This window comes from Myotis lucifugus, unplaced genomic scaffold (assembly GCF_000147115.1).
Source record: "Myotis lucifugus unplaced genomic scaffold, Myoluc2.0 scaffold_410, whole genome shotgun sequence".
Classification (NCBI taxonomy): Eukaryota; Metazoa; Chordata; class Mammalia; order Chiroptera; family Vespertilionidae; genus Myotis; species Myotis lucifugus.
In genome coordinates this window covers 456,428-478,467 of record NW_005871458.1, presented here as the reverse complement: position 1 = coordinate 478,467, position 22,040 = coordinate 456,428, and the positions used below count along the sequence as shown (strand labels likewise).

The 22,040-nt window shown below is 42.8% G+C and overlaps 1 protein-coding gene across 1 annotated transcript in view; it reads right to left on the bottom strand.

Annotated features, from left to right (window-relative positions):
* CHCHD6 (coiled-coil-helix-coiled-coil-helix domain containing 6) overlaps nucleotides 1-22,040 on the bottom strand; it is a 216,995-nt gene that overhangs the window by 138,319 nt on the left and 56,636 nt on the right. The window lies entirely within an intron of this gene.

The following is a 22,040-nucleotide window of genomic DNA, read 5'->3' as shown; positions in this document are numbered from 1 at the left end:
GTTTGGCTCAGTGGATAGAGCGTCAGCCTGTGGACTGAAAGGTCCCAGGTTCGATTCCGGTCAAGGGCATGTACCTGGGTTGTGAGCACATCCCCAGTAGGAGATGTGCAGGAGGGCTGATCGATGTTTCTCTCTCATCGATGTTTCTAACTCTCTATCTCTCTCCCTTCCTCTCTGTAAAAAATCAATAAAAATATATTTTAAAAAAAAAAAGAAAGTGAAGAAAAAGTCCCCAGAATGGGAAAAAAATATTTGCATTATATATTTTCAATAAAGGGCTCAATTCAAAATATACAAAGAACTCCTACAAACTGATTTTTTAAAAAGATAATCCAATTTTTTATAAGATGAGCAAAAGAGTAGAACTGACAGTTCATAAATGATGAATCTAAATGACCAATAAACATTTGAAAAGGTACAACCCTCAACAGGAAATGTAAATTAAATCCACTGTACCTCTACCAGAATAGTTCGATTAAAACAACTGACAATATGAAATTATGGTGAGGATGTGGAGTAACTGGAACTCTCATACATTATTGAAGGGAATGTAAATTGATACAACCACTTGAGAAAGCTATTTAATAATTTTACTTCTGGATAAATACTCAATAGAAACAAATACTTATGTACACCAAAACATATGTACAAAAATATTCATAACATCATTATTCATAATAGTCCTAAACTAGAAACAACCTAAATGCCCACCATGTAGATTTGATCAATAAATGATGGTTATTCAGACAATAAAATACTACATAGAAATGGGAAAAAAAAACTATTGCTCAATACAAAAATACAGATAAATCTCACAGACATGATGAAGACCCGAAGAAGTTGGAAAAAAAAGAATACGATACTGTACACTTCCACATATACAAAGTGCAAGAATAGGCAGACCAAATGTGGTGGTACAGGTCAAAATAGCGGTTATTTAGGTGGAATACAGATTAGAACAGAACCCAAAGGGACCTTCTGTGATGCAAAAAAATGATCTCTACCTTGGTCCAGGTAGCGATTATACCCATGTAAACATGTAAGGAATTGTTGACTTAAGATCCATGAATTTGAAGATGGCAGCGTAGGTAAATGCCACATCAAAATTACAACTAAAATACAGAATAACCATCAACCAGAACTGCCGGAAAGCTGGCTGAATGGAAGTCCTACAACTAGAGAAGTAAAGAAGAAAGCACACTGAGACTGGTAGAAGGTGCGGAGGTGCAGAATGGGCTGGTCCGGCACCCACGGGGGCCACTTTTTTAATTGCAAGGGAGATCGTCTCTGCGGAGGCCGCCTGGAGGAGCAAGGGGTCCCAGCCCCACACCAGACCCCCAGCCCAGAGTCCCAGAGCTGGGAAAAGAAGTCCCTGTAACTATGAGCTGTAAAAACCAGTGCAATTGGAGCTCAGTAACACAGAGGCTGCTGGAGACCCAGCTGTTCCTCTTAAAAGGTTGGCACCACAAACTAAACTTACAAGGTCCTGCTTCCTCTGAGCTCCAACAAATGTGAGGCTCTGGGGGACACATTTTGTCTGACATGGGGGCAGGAACTTGGGGGCAGAGAGAGGTACTCACAGGGATCATTATTCCTGTGCTGGGACCTCCCTCGTCTCAGGGCTGACAGGCAGCCATTTCTGTTTGCTCTGCCCTGGTGATTCCCTAAGACCCCGCCTCATCCAATTTACAACCCCACCCAAACTGCCTGCAGTGGCTTTTGCATTTGAATGGCCTATCCTTGAAAATCTTCAACAAGCTGCAACTGGGTCATGGAGCCCCAAACCTATCAATAAAAGGCCCAAGACTTGGCACCAGCACCAGCCTGCCTTGCTTCATAGCTGGGCCTCATCTAGGCACTTCCAAACCCACTACAAAGAGGAATCTGTAGATCTCTTTATCGCTCCTGCTGGGTGGCCATAGGCAGTGGCTGACATTGTACCTCCCTGGAGACCCAAGAGCCAGTGTACCCAGTGGTCAGTGTCAGACCATACCAGATTGTAACTCTACACATCCATAAGCCACACACTCAAGGGGCAGACTCAGTGAGCACCAAAGCCCCACTGAAGCAAGTTCTGCACCACAGGGGTGTCTCCTGCATAGTACTCTCCCACTGTAGCAGCAGCTGGTCCTCACAGCCAATTGGCCTGGAGGTCAATTCCTCCCAGTGACACCAACAGCAATCAAGTCTCAACTACAACAAGACTGTGCTCACAGCCCACAAAGAGGTGCACCTAGAGCTCCCAGTTCAGGAGACTGGGAAGGCTGACCTACTGGGCCCTATAGGACACCTACTACACAACGCCATTCAACCAACTCAAGGAGACATAGCAGCTCTACCCAATACATAGAAACAAACACAGGGAAGCAGCCAAAATTCGGAGACAAAGAAACATCTCACAAATGAAAGAAATGGAAGAAAGCAAACTACTAGACATAGAGTTCAAAACAACAGTTATAAGGTTACTCGAGACTCTTCTAGAAACCTCCAAGGGACTTAGTGAGACTGTCAAGGATCTTAGTGAGAATGCCAAACACATGGAAAAGGACCAGTCAGAAATTAAGCATACACTGACTGAAATAAAGAATAATATACAGGGATTCAACAGTAGAGTAGAGGATTCTGAGAATCAAATCAATGATTTAAAATATGAGGAAGCAAAAAACACCAAAGAGGAAGAGCAAAAAGAAAAAAGAAAGCAAAAATGTGAAGATAGTGTAAGGAGCAGAGTCTGGGACAACTTCAAGCATACCAACATTTGAACTATGGGGGTGCCAGAAGAAGAGAGAGAGAGCAAGATATTGAAAATCTATTTGAAGAAATAATGACAGAAAACTTCCCCTACCTGGTGAAAGAAATACACTTACGAGTCCAGGAAGCACAGAGAGTCCCAAACTAGAGGAACCCAAAGAGGACCATACCAAGACACATCATAATTAAAATGCCAAGGGCTAAAGACAAAGAGAGAATATTAAAAGCAGCAAGAGAAAAGCAGTTAGTTACCTACAAAGGAATGCCCATACGACTGTGAGCTGATTTCTCAACAGAAACTACGTAGGCCAGAAAGGAGTGGCAAGAAATATTCAAAGTGATAAAAAGTAAGGACCTACAATCAAGATTACTCTACCCACCAAAGCTATCATTTAGAATTAAAGGTCAGATAAAGTGCTTCACAGACAAGAAAAAGCTAAAGGAGTTCATCACCACCAAACCAGTATTATATGAAATATTGAAGGGTATTCTTTAAGAAGAGGAAGAAGAAGAAAAAGATAAAAAATATGAATAACAAAATGGCCAAAAATACATACCTATCAATAATTGAACCTAAAAATCAAAATAAACAAATAAAAAATCTAATGAACAGAATAAACTGGTGAATAAGAATCAAAGGCATGAAAATGGAACAGACTGACAATTCTCAGGGAGGGAAGAGATTAAACAAAGATCTTATAAGCATATATACATTAACTATGAACACAGACAATAGGGTGGTGAAGGCCTGGTGCGGGGCGGAAACTGGGTAGAGGGAGGCAATGGGGAGGAAAAAGAGAGACATCTGCAAAATCTCAACAATAAAGATTTTTTTTTTAAATCCATGAATTTGAGGGAGACAACCAAGATGACGGCATAGGTAAACACCTGAACTTGCTGCCACGTACAACCACATTAAAACTATAACTAAAAGACAAAACGAATAGCATCCAGAACCATGGGAAGGCTGGCTGAGTGGAAATTCTACAACTAGAAGGAAAGAGAAAAGCGCATTGAGTCTGATAGGAGGTGCAGAGGTGTGGAAGTGTGGAGGTACGGAGGCGCGCGTGAAAGGATCTGGCAACTGGGTACACTGTTATCTTTTTCAACTGGGAGGGAGATACAAGCTCCAGACTACTCTAAAATACAGTTCTGAGCAAGAATCTGGGGACCCAGACTCATACGGAGAGAAACTGGACTGTCTGGCATCGGGCCGGAACATGAGGGTAGCTTTCTCGCAGAGGTGCTTGCAGCGTTCATTGTTCCCGCACGGGCCCAGGGACATAGAGACCCAGGTACCTATCGGGGGAGGGCCAATGGCAACCATTGCTGTTTGCACCGCCCTGTGACTCCATGAGACCACGCCCCACCCAATTTACAACCCCACCCAAGCTGTGTGCAGAGGCTTTTGCATACTAATGGCCTGGCCTTTCTCCACCTAAAAACCTGTCAAACTGCAGCTGGGTCAGAGAAACCCAAAGCTTCCAAAAGAAGGCCTAAGGCTTGTTAGCAGCCTGCATTACTTCACAGTTGTGCCTCATCTGGGCACCGCCAAACCCCAAACAAAGAGGAGGAATCTGCAGATCTCTCTGTAGCTCCTGCTGGGTGACCTCAGGCAGTGGGTGACTTTGCACCCCCTTAGAGATCCAAGAGCCAGTCTACCCAGTGGTCAGAGTAAGACCATCCAGATTACAACTCTTCACATCCATAAAAGACACACTCAGGGGGCAGACTCAGTGAGGGCCAAAGCCCCACTGAAGCAAGTCCTGCCCCATAAGGGTATCTCCAGCACAGAAGTTCTCCCATTGTAGACACAACTGGCCCTCACAGCCAACTGACCTGGAGGTCAATTCCTATCAGTGATACCAACAGCAATCAAGGCTTAACTACAACAAGACTGTGCACACAGCCTACAGAGGGGTGCACCAAGAGTGTTTACCTCAGGTAATTAGGGAAGCTGAGCCACTGGGCCCTATAGGACACCTAGCACACAAAGCCACTCTATCAACACAAAATTCGGAGACAAAGAAACAGATCACAAATGACAGAAATGGAGGAAAGCAAACTACTGGATATAGAGTTCAAAACCACGGTTATAAGGTTACTCAGGAATCTTCTAGAAACCTCTGAGAAATATAGTGAGACCCTCAAGGATATGAAAAAGGCCCAATTAGAAATTAAGCATACACTGACTAAAATAAAGAATAATATACAGAGATCCAACAGCAGACTAGAGGATCCCAAGAATCAAGTCAAAGACTTGAAATACGAAGAAGTGAAAAACACCCAACCAGAAAGGAAAAAAGAATACAAAAATATGAAGATAGTGCAAGGAGCCTCTGGGACAACTTCAAGCGTACCAACATCCGAATTATAGGGGTGCCAGAAGAAGAGAGAGAGCAAGATATTGAAAACCTATTTGAAGAAATAATGACAGAAAACTTCCCCTACCTGGTTCAAGAATTAGACTTACAAGTCCAAGAAGCGCAGAGAACCCCAAACAAAAGGAATCCAAAGAGGACCATACCAAGACACATCATAATTAAAATGCCAAGAGCAAAAGACAAAGAGAGAATCTTAAAAGCAGCAAGAGAAAAACAGTTAGTTACCTACAAGGGGGTACCCATAGGACTGTCAGCTGATTTCTCAACAGAAACTTTGCAGGCCAGAAGGGAGTGGCAAGAAATATTCAAAGTGATGAATAGCAAGAACCTACAACCAAGATTACCCTACCCAGCAAAGCTATCATTTAGAATTGAAGGTCAGATAAAGAGCTTCACAGATAAGGAAAAGCTAAAGGAGTTCATCACCGCCAAACCAGTATTATATGAAATGCTGAAGGGTATTCTTTAAGAAGAGGAAGAAGAAGAAAAAGGGAAAGATAAAAAATTATGAACAACAAAGTGACAACAAATATATATCTATCAATAAGCAAATCTAAATATCAAGTGAATAAAAAATCTGACCAACAGAATAAACTTGTGAATAGAATAGAATCGGGGGCATAGAAAGGGAGTGGACTGACAATTCTTGGGGGGAAGGGAATGTGGGGGGTGTGGGAAGAGTCTGGCCAAAAATCATACACCTATGGTTGAGGACAGTGGGGGGGGGGGTATGGGCAGGGGGTAGGGTAGGAACCGGGTGGAGGGGAGCTGTGGGGGGAAAAAGAGGAACAACTGTAATAATCTGAACAATAAAGATTTATTTTTTTAAAAATCCTTGAATTTATTGTTATACTCAATATAACAATGTATATATTTTAAAATGTGTATATTTAAAAATTCTTTGACCAACCACTGTAGCCAGGATGACCAAGTAAGAAGCTAGAGCACTCATTAGAAAGTGCCTCTAGGAGAGGAGAAGAGCAGTTCCCTAGAGAAAAGGGTAATATAGTGGGAACAGTACAGTAGTAGGTCACATCTCCCATATGCACACTCAAAAGCAAACACTCCCTGACATGCATATGTGTGTCCATTTAGACACCTGTCTGCCAAAAGAGGTCTCATTCACCTGTGGCCACTCATGATCTTAGTCAGCTCTGAAACACCAAGGACCAAGCATTCTGGACTGGGAAGATGTAGCCAGCTGGCTTCCATGCCTCCATGACAGTCGCAGCCTCCATAGGAGATGAACCTGTCATACATACTACTGCATGCATAGCCTCTTTATCGGAGGGACCCAATGGGTAAATCTTTCTCTAAGAATCTTCTAGTTTTGCCAACTTCCACCAAAGCTGAAAATGCCTTCATGCAACATCCAAAAATCTGGCCAGCAAGGCATCCTTTGCTATTAAATAATAGGCAAGGGAAGTCAAACTGTCCAGGAATAGGTACTGGCCACACATCATTCGAAGATTGATGGGCTTAAAGAATGCTACCATGCCTTGCTGGGCAACCATCAAAATTCAGGTCCAATGTACCTGCACTTGGTTTTAATGTGTTCTGTTACCTAAAATTATATACATCCTTTTTTTCCCTGGGAAAAAAAAAGCCTGAAACCAGTAGCTTACTATCCTGCCTTTCCATCATGACCTAGCAGAGGCTCAAGGACAGGCTGGTTTTGCAGAAAGGGAAGCTGGAGTCTGCCACCCATAGACTGCATTGGGTGGGGACAACCAGTGGAAATGGACATAGCTGAGAGATAAAACAGCGCTGCCCATATCGTACCAGAAGCTTCAAGCTGACCTGCTAAACTGAACCTTAAAAATCCATCCTCACACATTCCTGGCCTCTGCATGGGAATGAGAGCAGACAAAGCAGGTATGCAGACCACAGCCCCCCTGGCTGATATTCCTGTCAGCTCACCTCAGACCTTCTTAGACCCACTGACAATGCCATGAGGCCTGTGGCAGGAGGAACCAGGCTGTCAGAGAATGGAATCAGATAACAGGGAGACACAGGGGATGAAAGGGGCCAGGGCTGCTATCTGTTGACCCCCTACCAAGGAAAGGTTCCTGGTAATGAGGTCCACTGTCTTTCAGGAAGAGACCTCTGCAGGGAGCACTGAGTAAAACGGTGGCCAATCGGCTTAGCGTCTGTGGGCAGGAGAGTTCATCTTCTTAACTGGTGAAATGTGAAGGCTACCATGTTGCCATGGTGATCTGTATTAGAGAACATTGGAGCCCACATGGATAGGCCGTCGCTTCATATGCCTTCATTTATTTCCTCTTTAAATATACATTTTAATATAGAGTTAAAACCAGTGCAAGTAATAAACACAATGAAAGGCAGCCTGGCTGTCCAAGGGATCTGGTCATCTCTGGGAGACTGACTTGGAACTTAGTGGAATGCTCATGCACACAGCAAGCCTGTATGGAGCCAGGAAACCTGGTGAGGGGCTGGGCTGGGCTTTGTGGGAGACAAAGTCAATGTCTGCCAAAGCACATGAGAAGATGAGAAGCTCAACTATTATAATTCCATTAAAGGTGGGAAGTTCCAAGTTCTACCGTTAGGGCTACCAAAAGCATAAGAACTCAGAGGAAAATGAGATTCCTTACAGTTATGAAGATCAGGAAAGAGAGCTACATAAAAGAAAAAAAAGAAGGAAGGCATTCACAACAGTCTGGTTGAAATCCTGACTTGGCAGCCATTCAGCTCTGTCTTTGGGCAGTTCACCTCCTCCCTCAGAGCCTCTCCCCTGTAGAAGGTGGTATAATTGGCCTGATGCCTGTTGGGTTGGAATGAGATGGCCTGAAAATCAAAACTTGGTGGTGGGAGCTGTTCCTCAGCACATTCTACGGTCCCTTGGTAGCATTCAACCAAGACCTGGAGAGACTGCATTTCAAATAGGAAAAGGGGTGTGGGCACCCAGGCTGACAGCAGAGTCCCAGACCCCAGAGGCAGCACAGCACAGGGCACAGAGAAGAGAGGAATGCAGGCCAGCTGAGGCAGGAAGTCCATGGAGAGGAAGAGGAAGGCTCAAATGTAGCCTTGCATTTCACCTACAAAATGGGGAACTGCATGGAGTTCAGCAAAGAGAAGGACAGCAAGACTATGAACTAGTAAGCTGGACAGCAGTTGACCGACACTGGTGGAGGTGCCCTGCAGGGCTGATCATGCACCGATGCTCCGAGAGGTATCCCTGAACCAGGGAGTCCCAGGCACTTGGCCTTCTCTAAATGATACCTCAGGTGTGGAAACACACAGTCAGCTGACAAGGAAAGGAAGCTTGGGCCTTTTTTTTTTCCTGACATCTGCCAGCAAAGCTTTTCACTTTAAAAAAAAAATAGGCAAGAGGAAAATCTATCTGGCAAAAACCCCAAGGTACTCGACTGTAAAGAGAAAACAAAACCACATTTCTCTTTTCTATAGTGCTCTGCTGCCTTCTGGCTTTCAGTCATTAAAACAGACAGGCAAGAACATTTTGCTGTGGTATATCCCTGAGCTCACTCGCCATAATCCACTCAGAGAGAGTGGCAGGTATAGGAGCTTCCATACCCTTAAAAATGGGTCCCCAGCAGGACTCCTTTCAATAATGAGTTCCCCAATGCCTATGCAAGATTCCCTGCTCCCACCACTGTAGGTAAGTCTGTTAAAGGATTGAGCTCAAGAATAAGCCCATGGGAATCTCCTCTGTCCTAATCTCTCAGGCCCAGACCTAACATCTCAAGGAATCCCAAGATTCTGAAAGCCAGATCCTTCCAGAAGGGAGACAAGCTTCCCTTACTAGTGATAACTGGCTGGCTCGAAAAGTCCATCACCGGGCACATCTGCTGTAAAGGAAATGTGAGCTGTGAGAAATGGAGGTGGTTGCTTGCCCCAACAAAGCCAAGCAATGGCTGTTTGTTTCTGCATGTCCAACGTGATGAAGTCTCTGTGTGTTTGGCTCTGTGCTGGGCTCTTGTCATTCTCCTGAAAAATCTACTTCAAGCACACAGTTTACACTGTTGCTGGAGGAAATAATACAAATAACAACAGTCCTCGAGTACATCCTAACCTAGTAACATACAAAGGAAGAGGGGACATCCTAACCTAGTGCTCCAAAGGAGGAGGGGACAGAGGCAGAGGCGGGAGGAGGAGAAGCAGGAATCAGAAGGGCCCACGGAGAGAAGAGGACACTTGAGCTTGATGTCAGCAGACATCTTTTCCCTGGGCAGAAGACTGGCGACTTAAGCACCTTGGAAGTAGGAAGTACATTCTAAGCAGAGCATAGAGAAATGGAATTGCAGAGTCTTTTGCAAATGGAGAAAAGTGCTGTGCCTCCAGTAGGGGTTCAGGTCTCTTACTTGGGGAAAAGCTGGATCGAGGCCTAAGCACCTTGACTGCTAAGCTATAGGGTGGGGACTTGGTCACAGAAATAAAGGAAAGCTTTGCAAGGTTTTGACCAAAGGAGTAGCATTATCAGACATGTGTTTCTGATCGATCATTCTGGGGGGGCATGGTGGAGGATGGATCCCAAGGGAGCAAGGACTACTGATAGATCAGGTAGGGCCAGGAGCCCACAAAGCAGCAGCTAGTAACATGACTTCAAGAGTAATCACGGGAAGAAAAGAGTATTGATTTAAGAGGGAAAACTCAAGGTTAAGTGAATAGGACTTGTAACTGTAACCAGGTGAGAGAAAGGGAGGAGTCGGAATGCTAACCAGGTTTCTAGATTACTGTTAACCCACTTGGAGAACACCAGGACAATAGCAGATTAGGGAGACAAGAAAGACAAATCTGACCTGGACATGCCACAGAATTAGGGAGGACAGCTGATGCCATGGGAAGGTAGGGAATCATATCCCTATTCAATAAAAATGGATATGACCCTGGGGAATACCAAGATTTAAGGATTACGCAGGAAATAAAGCAAGGCCTTGCTGAAAACATAACCCTGCGATAAAAGGGCTTAGAATATCAAACTGAAGGTCTCCCAAGTTTGGGTGAGATTCATAAACTCCTTCCTGTCTGAGATTCATCAGAGATAGACAAATTCCCTTAAGAAGGCAGAGAGATGGTCACAAAGAGCTACCTCCAACCTTTTTAAAGCAAACCCATGTCTTTCCCTCTGCTCTCTATATAAATAGAGAGAAATCTTCCCTATCTATATTTCTTTTGTACTACATATGATTTCAGGCCAATAACCCATCCTCAAAAACTGTACTTCAATCCAGAAGCACAAAATCAAGAAAAGCCACACATCAATATTCTTGATGCAATAAGCCTAGCAAAGTTAGCTAAGTCTAATGCTGGATTCAAAACAATCCCTTTGGGGGAACTCTACCCTAGATCCCACAAATACTGAGTTGGATTTTGGACTCTTTCCCATTTATTCTCCCATCTGGATGAATACTTAAAAAATTTAGAACTAAGAGCTTCCTGGTAGCTCCCTCAAGCTGCAGCTGGTGTCCTGCAACTGATATTTTGAGCTTCATTCTGGGCAGAAACCCTCCTAGACAGCTCCAGGCCTCTAAGACTGGCTCAAGGGCCTAGATTAGAACCAGGACTAGCCAGGAAACGAGCAGGTGTGGGCTCTGGATCCAGCACGTTCCAGGCCAATCAATGGACATCCAGACTGCCTTGTGCAGGTCTGGAGAGTCGATTCTCCAGCCAGGCATTCCTGTCTTCATTTACACAAATAAAGCTAAGGCCTTTCTCAACAAACGCTTGTGATGATTCAAGGAGCTAATGCAGGTAAAAGCACTCCGTAGTGGCCAGAGTGATATTTCTTTCAGTCCTTCCTCTCACTAGAGATTAGTACCTGCCACTTTAGGAAAACTCATTAAAGTAAGGTGACCATTCATATTCCTTATGTTTTCTTCAAAGAGCGAACTGCCCTAGCATATTTTAAAATAACAGCAGCAATGTAATTTATTGACATCAATTTTTAACTGACTTACTCACAACCTCATTTGATCCTTAATAACAATCTAGTGTGGTCAACAGATAGGGACAGCATCCCTACCAAGAAAATGAGAAAGCCAACGTTCAGAGATGCGACCTGAATTGCCCAATCAAGATTGCTTAACCAGTAAAAGTCAAAACAGGGATCTGATTTCAAAACTTTATTTTTTTAATTGTAAGATTTATTGACCCACTGCTTGCTCTAGGTAAGAAATTTCACGCAAAATACCTGACCTAATTTCTGATTACAAATTCCATATTCCTTTACAACACCATGCTGACTCCCAGAAAAAAAGATTCATATTTACAAAGTTTAATTTTGTCAAACTTGATCAGATTTATAATATACAAAGCAGGCATTATGTACATATAATCATGATAAGTTACAAGACTGTGTGGAGGAAGAGAAGCCACAGACACCAGGGCCTCCAACAGGAAACCTCCAGGATGAGGAGGCAAAACATATTGGATAATTCAAAGGTATATATAAAATGGCAGGTGATAACTTTGCACAGTTGGTTACTAGACTTAGTGTGGTGATTACATCGTAATGTCAAATCACTATATTGCACACCTGAAACTAATATCATGTTGTATGCCAGCTATACTTAAATTAAAAATAAATCCCAAAATGCCAATCAATAGGCAAAAGAAACAGTCTTCCACAAAAAGTAGTATCATAAAGTTTAAGCAAGAAATGAGATGCAACTCAAAAGACATAAAATAAATGGGAAAGCATTCTTTAGCTATACTAGAAGCCAGAAAAATATGATCTTACCAATTTTTAATATGAGGTTGGTAACTGATCGTGTGAAAAATACTTGTGCCTGGCCAGAGTGGCTCAGTGGTTGAGCATCAACCTATGAACCAGGATTACTTTTTGATTCCCAGTCAGGGCACATGTCCGGGTTGCGGGCTCGATTCCCAGTAGAGGGCATGCCAGGAGGCAGCCGATCAATGATTCTCTCTCATCATTGACGATTCTATCTCTCTCTCCCTCTCCCTCTTCCTCTCCCTTCCTCTTCCCCTAAAAATCAAAAACATGTTTTAAAAAATACTTGTAATGCTTTTTCCTCCAAAGTCAAAGTCATATGGACTGAAGACTTTTGATCAGGCCACAAAGAGAAGGGGAGGGTGGGAAACCAAATCTGTATCTCCAAATTTGTATTTAGGACTCTCAGGAAAGTGGCCAAATACATCCCAGGAAATCTGGTATTTCTAAGACTTCATGGAGGACTGAGAATATGCCTGAACAACCTGGAAAAGAGCCACTATGATGTCTGTATGTACAAAGACCTTCCAGGACACAAGACTGGAAAACTGCAGGTCTATAAACTTCATTTGAGGGTTCCCATTTTTTCCTCCTAACACTAAAGCTATGTTCTTCCCAGACTGCCACCAGCAGCATGGAGGTAGAAATAAAAACAGAAATTCATTTGCAAATACTTGAAAGGAAAATGTGCCGTGCTCTGGCACGGCTATATGAAGAGCAAGTCCTGCCAGGTTAGATTAATCTTCTAGGCCAAAATAATAGCTCCACAGGTCTTAGGGCCACATTGTCTCACTTTGACATGAAATTAGGCCCTGTCCCCTATGACATGGTCATCAATGACAAGGGACAACCATGAGATAAATAAAGTCCCTTTAAGCAAACTGCATTCAGCTTACATCAGTAAGCCAGAGCTTCTGGGGATTTAATACACAGGACCATGTAGGAATATCTTAAGTCCAAATTTGTCAACAGCCTCAGCAAACACTATGTTGCCAGTCTGCTGGGGTAAATCAGATTAAATGCATAGGTAAACATCTGGGGCAGGGGAAAGAACAGAAAAGTGGCCACACACACAGGAAAGAATTTAAATAGAGTTCACAAACAAGTGGCCTGTAAACCACTCTGTATCAACAGATATGTTCTATTTGGTTAGCAAAAATTAAAAATAATTAATTGCCAACACTAAATTTGTCTAAAATTGGGAGGTTTCACATAAAACTCTGTATTTCTGACTTAGAAAACAAAGTGTCACTTTTAGACCACATTTCTATGAAGCAACAATCAGCTGGAGCTGAAGCTGGAGTCCCCACTCTGGGCAGAGTAGGCACACTTCAGTTTGCAATAGTTCATACCATTCCCCATTATCCACATACAATGTCAGTTTCCCCCAATTAATTCGGCCTGGCTTCACAGGCTTTGAAGTTTGTTAGCTCTTGATTAAAATTATTATATAATGTAGAAGCTCAGTAACTGGTCTCATAAAAATAACTGAATCAATACAAAGAACTACAATTAGGAAAAAACCTCAAACTGCAAAAATAGCACTTTTTCTCCTAATGTTTTTGGTATTCATTAGAACTCTGTCTTAAGTTCTTTTCTCTTCCCCTCCCAGATATGTTCCATGGACACATTCCAACTGCTCCCAATCAATAATGCATGGACAGGTGGCTCATACTCCTGGGTCTAATCTGGAGGTCCCGTCTACAGGACCACTGATGTACCTGGATACACAAACTTCTCTGAAGTATCTATAGCTGAGCCTGTCCTCTTCCCCCACCCCATCCACCCACAATCCACTCAGTAGCCTAAGAGCTCAACACTGAGCCTTCTTCATCTTGCCTTTCTCTCTTTTTTCTTAAGTAATCTAAATTGGAATAAGTTTAAATTGACAAAAAAAAAAGTTGTAAAGAGAATATAGAGTTCTACATTCTCCTCCCCCAGCTTGCCCTGATGTTAATATCTTACATTACTATGGTACTTTTGTCCCAACGAAGAAGCTAACTTTGCTATAAATTAAACTCAAGACTTTGAATTTTACATTTTCTCACTATTGTCCTTTTTCTGTTCTCCAGAATCGAATCCCAGATACCATGCTGCATTTAGATGTCCTCTTTTTAAAGTTCATTTCTATTAACATCAAATATATGTAAAGCCTATCTGTGTTTGCCTCAACTCTCCCCATTTCCCCAGAGACAGCCAAGATTATTTTAGCTATTTCTTCAAGTATCTGCCTCCATGATTCCAATTCTGCCATCTACTGACTTACTACTATGAAAGAAGAGGATTTAGCTCCCATATACATACCTCCATGCATATTCCCCCTTGCCCCATCATCCCAGTGGGTTTGATCATAACATTTATATAGCTCAATGTTTAGTGTTTACAGTGTACATATTATTCACAGATGAGCAATTATATTTCCTTTCTAGTATAACTTTGTTTTCTCTGGAATTTAATGTTTATTCCTTTTAGGAATTGTGAAGACATTGTTCCATTGTCTATAGCTTCCTTCCAATGTTGCTGTTGACTGAAGACAACTCTGATTCTTAACCCTTTGTACAAACCTCTTCTCTTTTCCTCTTGAATTATGTAGTCTTCTAAGGTGGTCCCAATGATCCCCCTCTGCAGTGTTTGCACCCTTCTAACTCCTTCCCCTTGAACAGGAACTGGATTTAGTGACTTGCTACTAACAAAAGGAATATGGTAAAAGTGATGGGATGTTACTTCCGAGGTTACAAAAGACGGTGGATCTGTGTTGCTCATGCTCTCTAGAGCCTGCTCACTCTGATGAAGCAAGCTGCCTCTGGAGAGAACCGAGTGGCAAGAACTGAGGCCCTTGATGCAGTGGCCCTTAAGAACCCAAACTTTGCAAAGAGCCATATGAATGTGCGAAGAAGCAGATCCACCCAGTCAAACTTAGTTGGATCTTAGCCCTAAACAAAACACCCCAGTGGCAGCCTTGTGAGACCCAGAGCTGACTGACCCAGCTAAGCCACAGAAACTGTGAGACATAATGTTGTTCTAAGCCAGGGTTGGCAAACTATAGCCCTGAAGTGGCCGTGTGCTTTTGTATATAAAGTTTTATTAGAACACAGTCATAACCACTTATTTAGGTATAATCTATGCCTGCTTTTGTGCTGCAGCAGCAGAGCTGAGTACACTGTGTGGCCCATAAGCCTAAAATACTTTAAGAAAAAGTATGCCACTCCCTGTTCTAAGCCACTATGTTTGGGAATGATTTGTTATGCAGCAATAGATAATATGTCCTTCTCTCTGGAAACTCGTGGGATCAGTTTTGGTGCTTTATGTTCTAAAAGTTCATGAAGATGTAGCCAAGTATAAATCTATTCTGAAAAGCTGATGGGCTTGGAACTAATGGGACCTCTAAATCTGGAAGCTCTTATTCCTCAGTTCTGGGAAACTTCCTAAAATCATGTCATTAATAATTTCTTCAGTTTTCTCTTTCTGGAACTGCTATTATTTAGATGTTTGACCTCCTAAACAAAGTAACAAAGTATCTGGTGATCCTCATGTTTCTCTCATAGTTTCCATCTTTTTGTTCTAATTTCTGGGAGAATGCCTCAACTCTATTTTCTAGCCCTTCAATTGAATTTTTCATTTCTGTATCGTATGTTTAATTACTAAGAGCTCTCTTTTTCTAAGTGTTATTTTTTAACAGCTCCTCTTCTTATTTTATGAATACAATATTTCCTCTAATCTGAGGATTTTTTTTAACTGTTCTATTCCCCTGCATTGTTTCCTGTGTTCCTTTTTTTCTCTATTTGATTGTTTGGGACTATAGAAACTGATTGTTTTGGTCTTATATTTATTTTGGTTTATATTTTGATAATGTCAGAGAAAGGTTATCCAATGTCTGATGATCTCTTGATGGGATCGTCCCCTCATATTTAAGAATAAAGCAGTAACAAATCTGTTTGTATGGTGCAATTTGTCAATTGGAAGGGTGATCTGGCTCAGAACATTTTACTGAAGAACTTCCAACTTTCATTGTTTATGCAGCTTTTCACTTGGACTCTTCAACTTTGCATAAAGAAATGGTTTAATCTCTTGTCTGGAAGGGTTATGCCTATGCTCTTGGAGTCAAGCAGGTATAAAGGGTCTCACCTGGTCTTGAGCATGATGTACCATTCTCAGTGATGCCTGTTTCCCCACACGAAGTACGGAGTCCTTCCACTTTAGCCTCACCAGGAGATAGCCTGGAGGATAAACCATGGGTCTTCTGCAAGTGTGAGGAAGTGCAATGACACACTATACAGGTGAGAAAAGAATCTGACTACTCACACAGACTTTCTCTACCCCACCCCCTGCACCCACTTGCACAGGTGCCTGGTTCCTCTGATTTGGGAGCTCGCTGGGGCTCCCTGATGTTGCCCAACTCCTTCTGTGCTTCTATGCTGTAGGCTTGAACTCCAGCTCTCTCTGGTCGGCTTAGCCAATTACCTACAGATCACAAGCTTCTTTTCCAGCTATCACAAACTTGCCATCATCACCCTCCTCCCGTGGTGTTTTTATTCTCATTTCAATCTGATAATGTCAGAGAAAGTTATCAAATGTCTGATGGTTTCTTGATGGGATCGTGTCCCGCCCCCCCACCCCCACCTCCATATTTAAGAATGAAGAAATAACAAACTATTGCTTTGGGCTTGGGTACAGAGCCAAAGTAAATGGTTGTGTTCAATACAATAAACCCTCAATTTTGCAGACCTTGATTTAATAGACTTCAGATTTAATGGACAAAATTTCCAGTCCATATGTCATATGTGAAAATTAATACCCTGTTAATTTTAAAATGCTTTTAACCAAAGTTTTCTTATAATTAAATTAACAGGTTATTTTTGTTATTAATTCACTGTTATGTTTTATATTTCAAAAGTAGGTTTATTTAATTTCATATATGTATTTTAAACTTTATTGTTCAAAGTATTACATATGTCCCCTTTTTCTCCCCTGTTGACCCTCTCTACCCCACTGTGGACAGTCATTTCTCCTTTCTTTCAATTTTCTAATGTATCACAGATCCACGTTTCTTCCCAGGAATACTATGACAATATATATGACCAAACCACAAGGAAATAAATATCTTTTAGAACAAAGGTCATGCAGTTTGTCCCGCATCTCAAGACCCTATCCCATCAGTTCAGTTACAGCTCACAGTACCCACTATCTGCTAAGCATAGCCAGAGACAAGATTCCTTTTAGTCATTCCATACCTTTTTTCTTTTCTTCCTTTTTTTAGTCCCTACCAAGTTCCTAGATGAAAGATTGATTCAGAGATGACTTAATCACAGATTCCACCTTCAAGAAATTTGTATTCTAGGTCAGCGGTCGCCAACCGGTGGCCCGTGAGGTCCAAAAGGTTGGCGACTGCTGTTCTAGGTAATGGGAGAGAGCTCCAAGGTAAACAAAACTCAGAGCACAGTGCGGCAGAAAGCGCCCTGGGAGGGTCCTAAAGGAGGGTAATCTAGGCTGACCCTGAAAATGTTCCTGTTAAGTTGGGGGAAGCAGAAACGGGAACATTCCAGGATATGGGAACAACAGTCCAAGGCATGAACTAACTTGGAATTCTCAGAAACAGCATGGCTTTTGCCTGAATCAAGCAGAGGCCCATATTGAATGCAGACCAACATAGACCACAGCCCAGCCTGAATCCCTGCGAAAAACAAACGTCTGTTTGCAGTAACTAGGTAGCTGTTATCTGTGAATGTCAGAGGTCCTCACTGACCATAGGGCCAAGGAGACTATGTGCTAGACACCAGGAGGGCAAAAAAGTCACTCAGGCCCAGCCCCTGCCTTTGGGAACACATACGCTGGCATAAAGGGCCAGGAGCAGAGCTTAACACTTTTCAGGAAGCAGAGAGAGAGAACATTCATTCACACCCTGTGACTGCCGCCTGCTACAAAGGAAAAACCAGCTGGGGAGAAAGAACAGAAGGTATCCATTAAAAAGGACAAATTTGTTTTCCAGATCAACTTGTGGCTGATCCTGAAAGCAAGGGAAGCAGACTGACAACACAGAGCCCAAGCTCTTTACTAGAACCACTTTCTGTTGTTTTAAGAATGACAAGGTATTAACAGGCTTATGTCTTTCCCTCGTTATTGCTACATAGATGGTTGAAGAAGGAAAGCCACTCGAGAACCGGCACTGTGAAGTCATATCTGCCATGGAGTGCTGGGACCCCTCTGCCTTGGAGACCTTAACACTGACCTTTGGAGACACAGCTCGGTCTTCCCTCTGAGAGCCCTCTCACATGCCTTGGCACGGGAGGCCAGGTGAAGGCCCCGCTGCGCTGATCTCCTTACAGAACTCCCAGCATGCCATTTGGTTTTCCCTCCTCCTGCCCCTCCGTTATAATGCTGTGCTTCAAACTGTGAAGCAAAAAATATGGACAGTAGAAAAAGAGAGAAACTTTATCAAATACATTAGCAGCACACAGCACAAGGCTTGAGAAGGAAAAATGAACAGTTGGGGAAAGATTATTCATCTCTTCTCAACATTCTTGCTCGACAAAGATGACGAAGTTGCCCTGTCATTTTTCTCCCTCGTCCTTCCCAAGGCAACCACACCACACCCCTGAGCCACGCCAGCCAGGCATGGTGGGACATAAATGTTCACAAGAGCCCACAATGATCTGCAGTGGTCCCTACTCCATAGAGAGCCTAGGAGTGCCATGGGGGCAAAAGGGCTTTAGTTTTTTGTTTTAAAAACATCTAAGGATCTTTAAAAAAATTTTAATGAACATGTATGACCTTTCAAAGTATGTATCCCTGCTGTACTTAAAATAATACAGTTACAAGCCCGGCTGGCGTGGCTCAGTGGTTGAGTGTCGACCTATGAACCAGGAGATCACAGTTCAATTCCCAGGCAGGGCATATGCCCAGGTTGTGGGCTCGATCCCCAGTGTGGGGTATGCAGGAGGCAGCTGATCAATGATTCTCTCTCATCATTGATGTTTCTATATCTCTCTCCTTCTCCCTTCCTCTCTGAAATCAATAAAGATATATTTAAAATAAAATAATATAGTTAGAAAAAAAGGTCCTAAGGTGGGCAATCAAAAGTCCCTGAAGTCCCACGGTACACCACATTTTCTAGCACAAATAAGTGGGAACAACAAACTGAAACAGAAAAGTCTGGGAGATTCTCTAGCTCAAACCAGAAACTTAGTGTTTTCAGTATTTTAGGGAATCATCAACTTCCTGGGAAACTAAATGTCAAATGTGGGAGATTTTACACAGGTCCATTTATTCCTGTGCTGTCGACAACCCTTCCCTTCCATACAGGCCCAACCCTCCTCCTTATCACCATCACCGTCATCTCCATCACCTCTTTGTCTTCATCATCTCTCCTTAGTATTCACAGCTGAAGAAACAGGAACATGCTTTCCCCACTGAAACAACACAGAATTCTCCACATGTCCCTGTGGACAGCCATCTCTCTGTCCATCGGCTCAAAGATCTGAGTCCTCCTCTCTTCTGCACCCCCCAGAGCCTTGGGAAAAAGGGGCAACACTGGCACGCCAGTCTCTCTCCTACTACCAGCTGACCAGATGCAGCTCATACATCTGAGCCTCTGGAAAACACTGAGACTTGGGCAAGGAACAGAGAAAAGGCCTGGGGAGAAAAGTCCCTGGGAAGGCAGCTTTCGCACTTCCCTGCAGCCACACCCTAGGGCAGTGATGGCGAACCTTTTGAGCTCGGAGTGTCAGCATTTTGAAAAACCCTAACTTAACTCTGGTGCCGTGTCACATATAGAAATTTTTTTATATTTGCAACCAAAGTAAAACAAAGATTTATATTTTTGATATTTATTTTATATATTTAAATGCCATTTAACAAAGAAAAATCAACCCAAAAAATTAGTTCGCGTGTCACCTCTGACACGCGTGTCATAGGTTCGCCATCACTGCTAGGGCTTCTGGCTCTACTTGCTGCCACCATCTCCTGGCTCTCATGACTGCTGAGAGCCTAGGAGATGAGGAAAAGGCACCACATTCTACCTCAGCTGGACTGAAAGGCTCAGAGTGGGCCCACATCAAAGGCTCCCAAGTACATGTGCAGTAGAGTCACCTCGACACAGCAGCTCTCTGTCAGGGCGACTGAGGCAGCAGGAGTCTGCCGTACATTACTCATATGAGGGCAAGGTCCTAACCCCTGGAGCATGATTCTGACCAAGACCTCCCCTGGAGTATACTGATGCCAGCTACACCACCTCACAAGCCCACTTTACTAGAGACGGTCCATACTGTGTCAGAGGAGTATGACTCTCGTAAGAGTAAAACTTCTCTCTGAAAAATCACATGTGTTATCCCAATAACGGTTCCCCAAGAAGATGACAAGACATTCTGCTAGAGACACATAGGCACCTGCTGCGAGAAGGTGAGAGGTAGAGAAGTGGTGAACAGGCAATCTGAGGGGGAAGAAAAGATTCACTTCACTGGCGAGTGAGGAGTGCCACCTGCATTCAACAGACAGGAAGGAGATAAAGTAGCGATTTCTCCTGTCCCTACGCAAACCCACAGCTACCACTCAAGTCTACTGTAAGGTATTACCTGGACCCTCATCTCTGCTTACAGTACTTCTCCTACACACACACACACACACACACACACACACACACACACACACGTTCTCTTAGCAAAAAGGCCTCTCTTGACATGAAACAGAAGGTTAATTAAACCATCCAGACTCCCCTAAAGAATGTTCTGTCTGGAAGAAAGAGAAAAGAGACCCACAGGTCAGGAGAGGAGCAGTAGGTCTGACGAAGACCTGGCTTGACTGTTGAAAATTTGAGAGCTCTTATACTGGTTTTAGTACTCACCGTGTTAAACTGAGTACCATTATTTAACCTTCAGGGGACCCAAGTTACCTCACCTACATGATAAGATGACACCAAACAAAAAACCTACAATCTCTGCTTGAAAAAAAAAATTCCTTTCCAAAAAGCCAACCCCCCACACCCCCAATCTTAAAATACTGAAATCCTGGAATTGAGTAGGATCTTCAAGGATTAACCATGATTTTCTGCCTCTGTGTTATGTCACTCCGGAAAACATTCTGAAGGGATGTGCAAATGTGCTATGCGCAATTCTTAAATCAGCCAAAAGAAAATTCTCCGGCTTCCTAAAATATGTGTTGAAAAAGAATGAAGATTCACTGAATGTTGAGTACATGTCAAGAGCTTTATATATGCTTTCTTATTTAATACTTTCAATGCCAGTGAGATGTGGATTGCTAAACTCACTTTATGCAAGAGAAAATGGGTATAAAACAGAACCAATACCCTGACCTTATAAAGGGCAGAACACCCAGGTCCTCCAGTGCTTTAGGAATTCATTCACATGTCTTTACCGTCAGGACCTCCTAGTGGGCAGGAAACACTGCAGGGATTCCCGGTGGTGGCCAGCCCAGAAGCAAGCTCAGACACTTAGGAGAATGAAACTACTCTCCCATCTTTGCCATGCTGCAGCTCTCTCCCTCAGGTTGAGCACATCTCTCTTGTTGCTAAAAACGACTAGAATATTTTCATGTATCTGACCAATTTTCCCAACATCATTTATTGAAGAGACTGTCTTGACTCCATTGTATGCTCTTGCCTCCCTTATCAAGAATTGTTTTTTTTAGTTTCTCTTTCTGTGAGTTCATTATTGGTGTATTAAAAAAGCCATCGATTTCTGCTACATTGCCAAATTCATTTATTAAGTCTAGTAGTTTTTTGATGGAGTCTTTAGGGTTTTCTATGTACAATATCATGTCATCTGCGAATAATGACAGTTTTACTTCTTCTTTTCCAATTTTATTTCTTTTTCTTGTCTGATCACTATGGCTAGCATTTCCAGTATTGTCAAACAGGAGTGGTGAAAGTGGGCATCCCTGTTCCTGTTCTTACGGGAAATGGTTTTAGTTTTTGCTCACTGAAGTTTGAGAATGCAATGAAAGCAATGAGAAAGTTCCAGAGGAAAGAGAGAGCAAAAAGAGAAAGACGGACGGTGGATCTGTGGTCTGGGAGATCGTTGTTCAAGAACTTAAAGGCAGAATAATCCAGGAGACGAGGGTGAAGCTGAGCTGAGTTTCTTATGTCAAATGAAGATAAGAATCACTGATGAGAAGAAAACCATGAGGCCAGGGGCTGTAAAGTGGATTCTTACCCATCCTGTTTGTGGTTAACACATCCACTG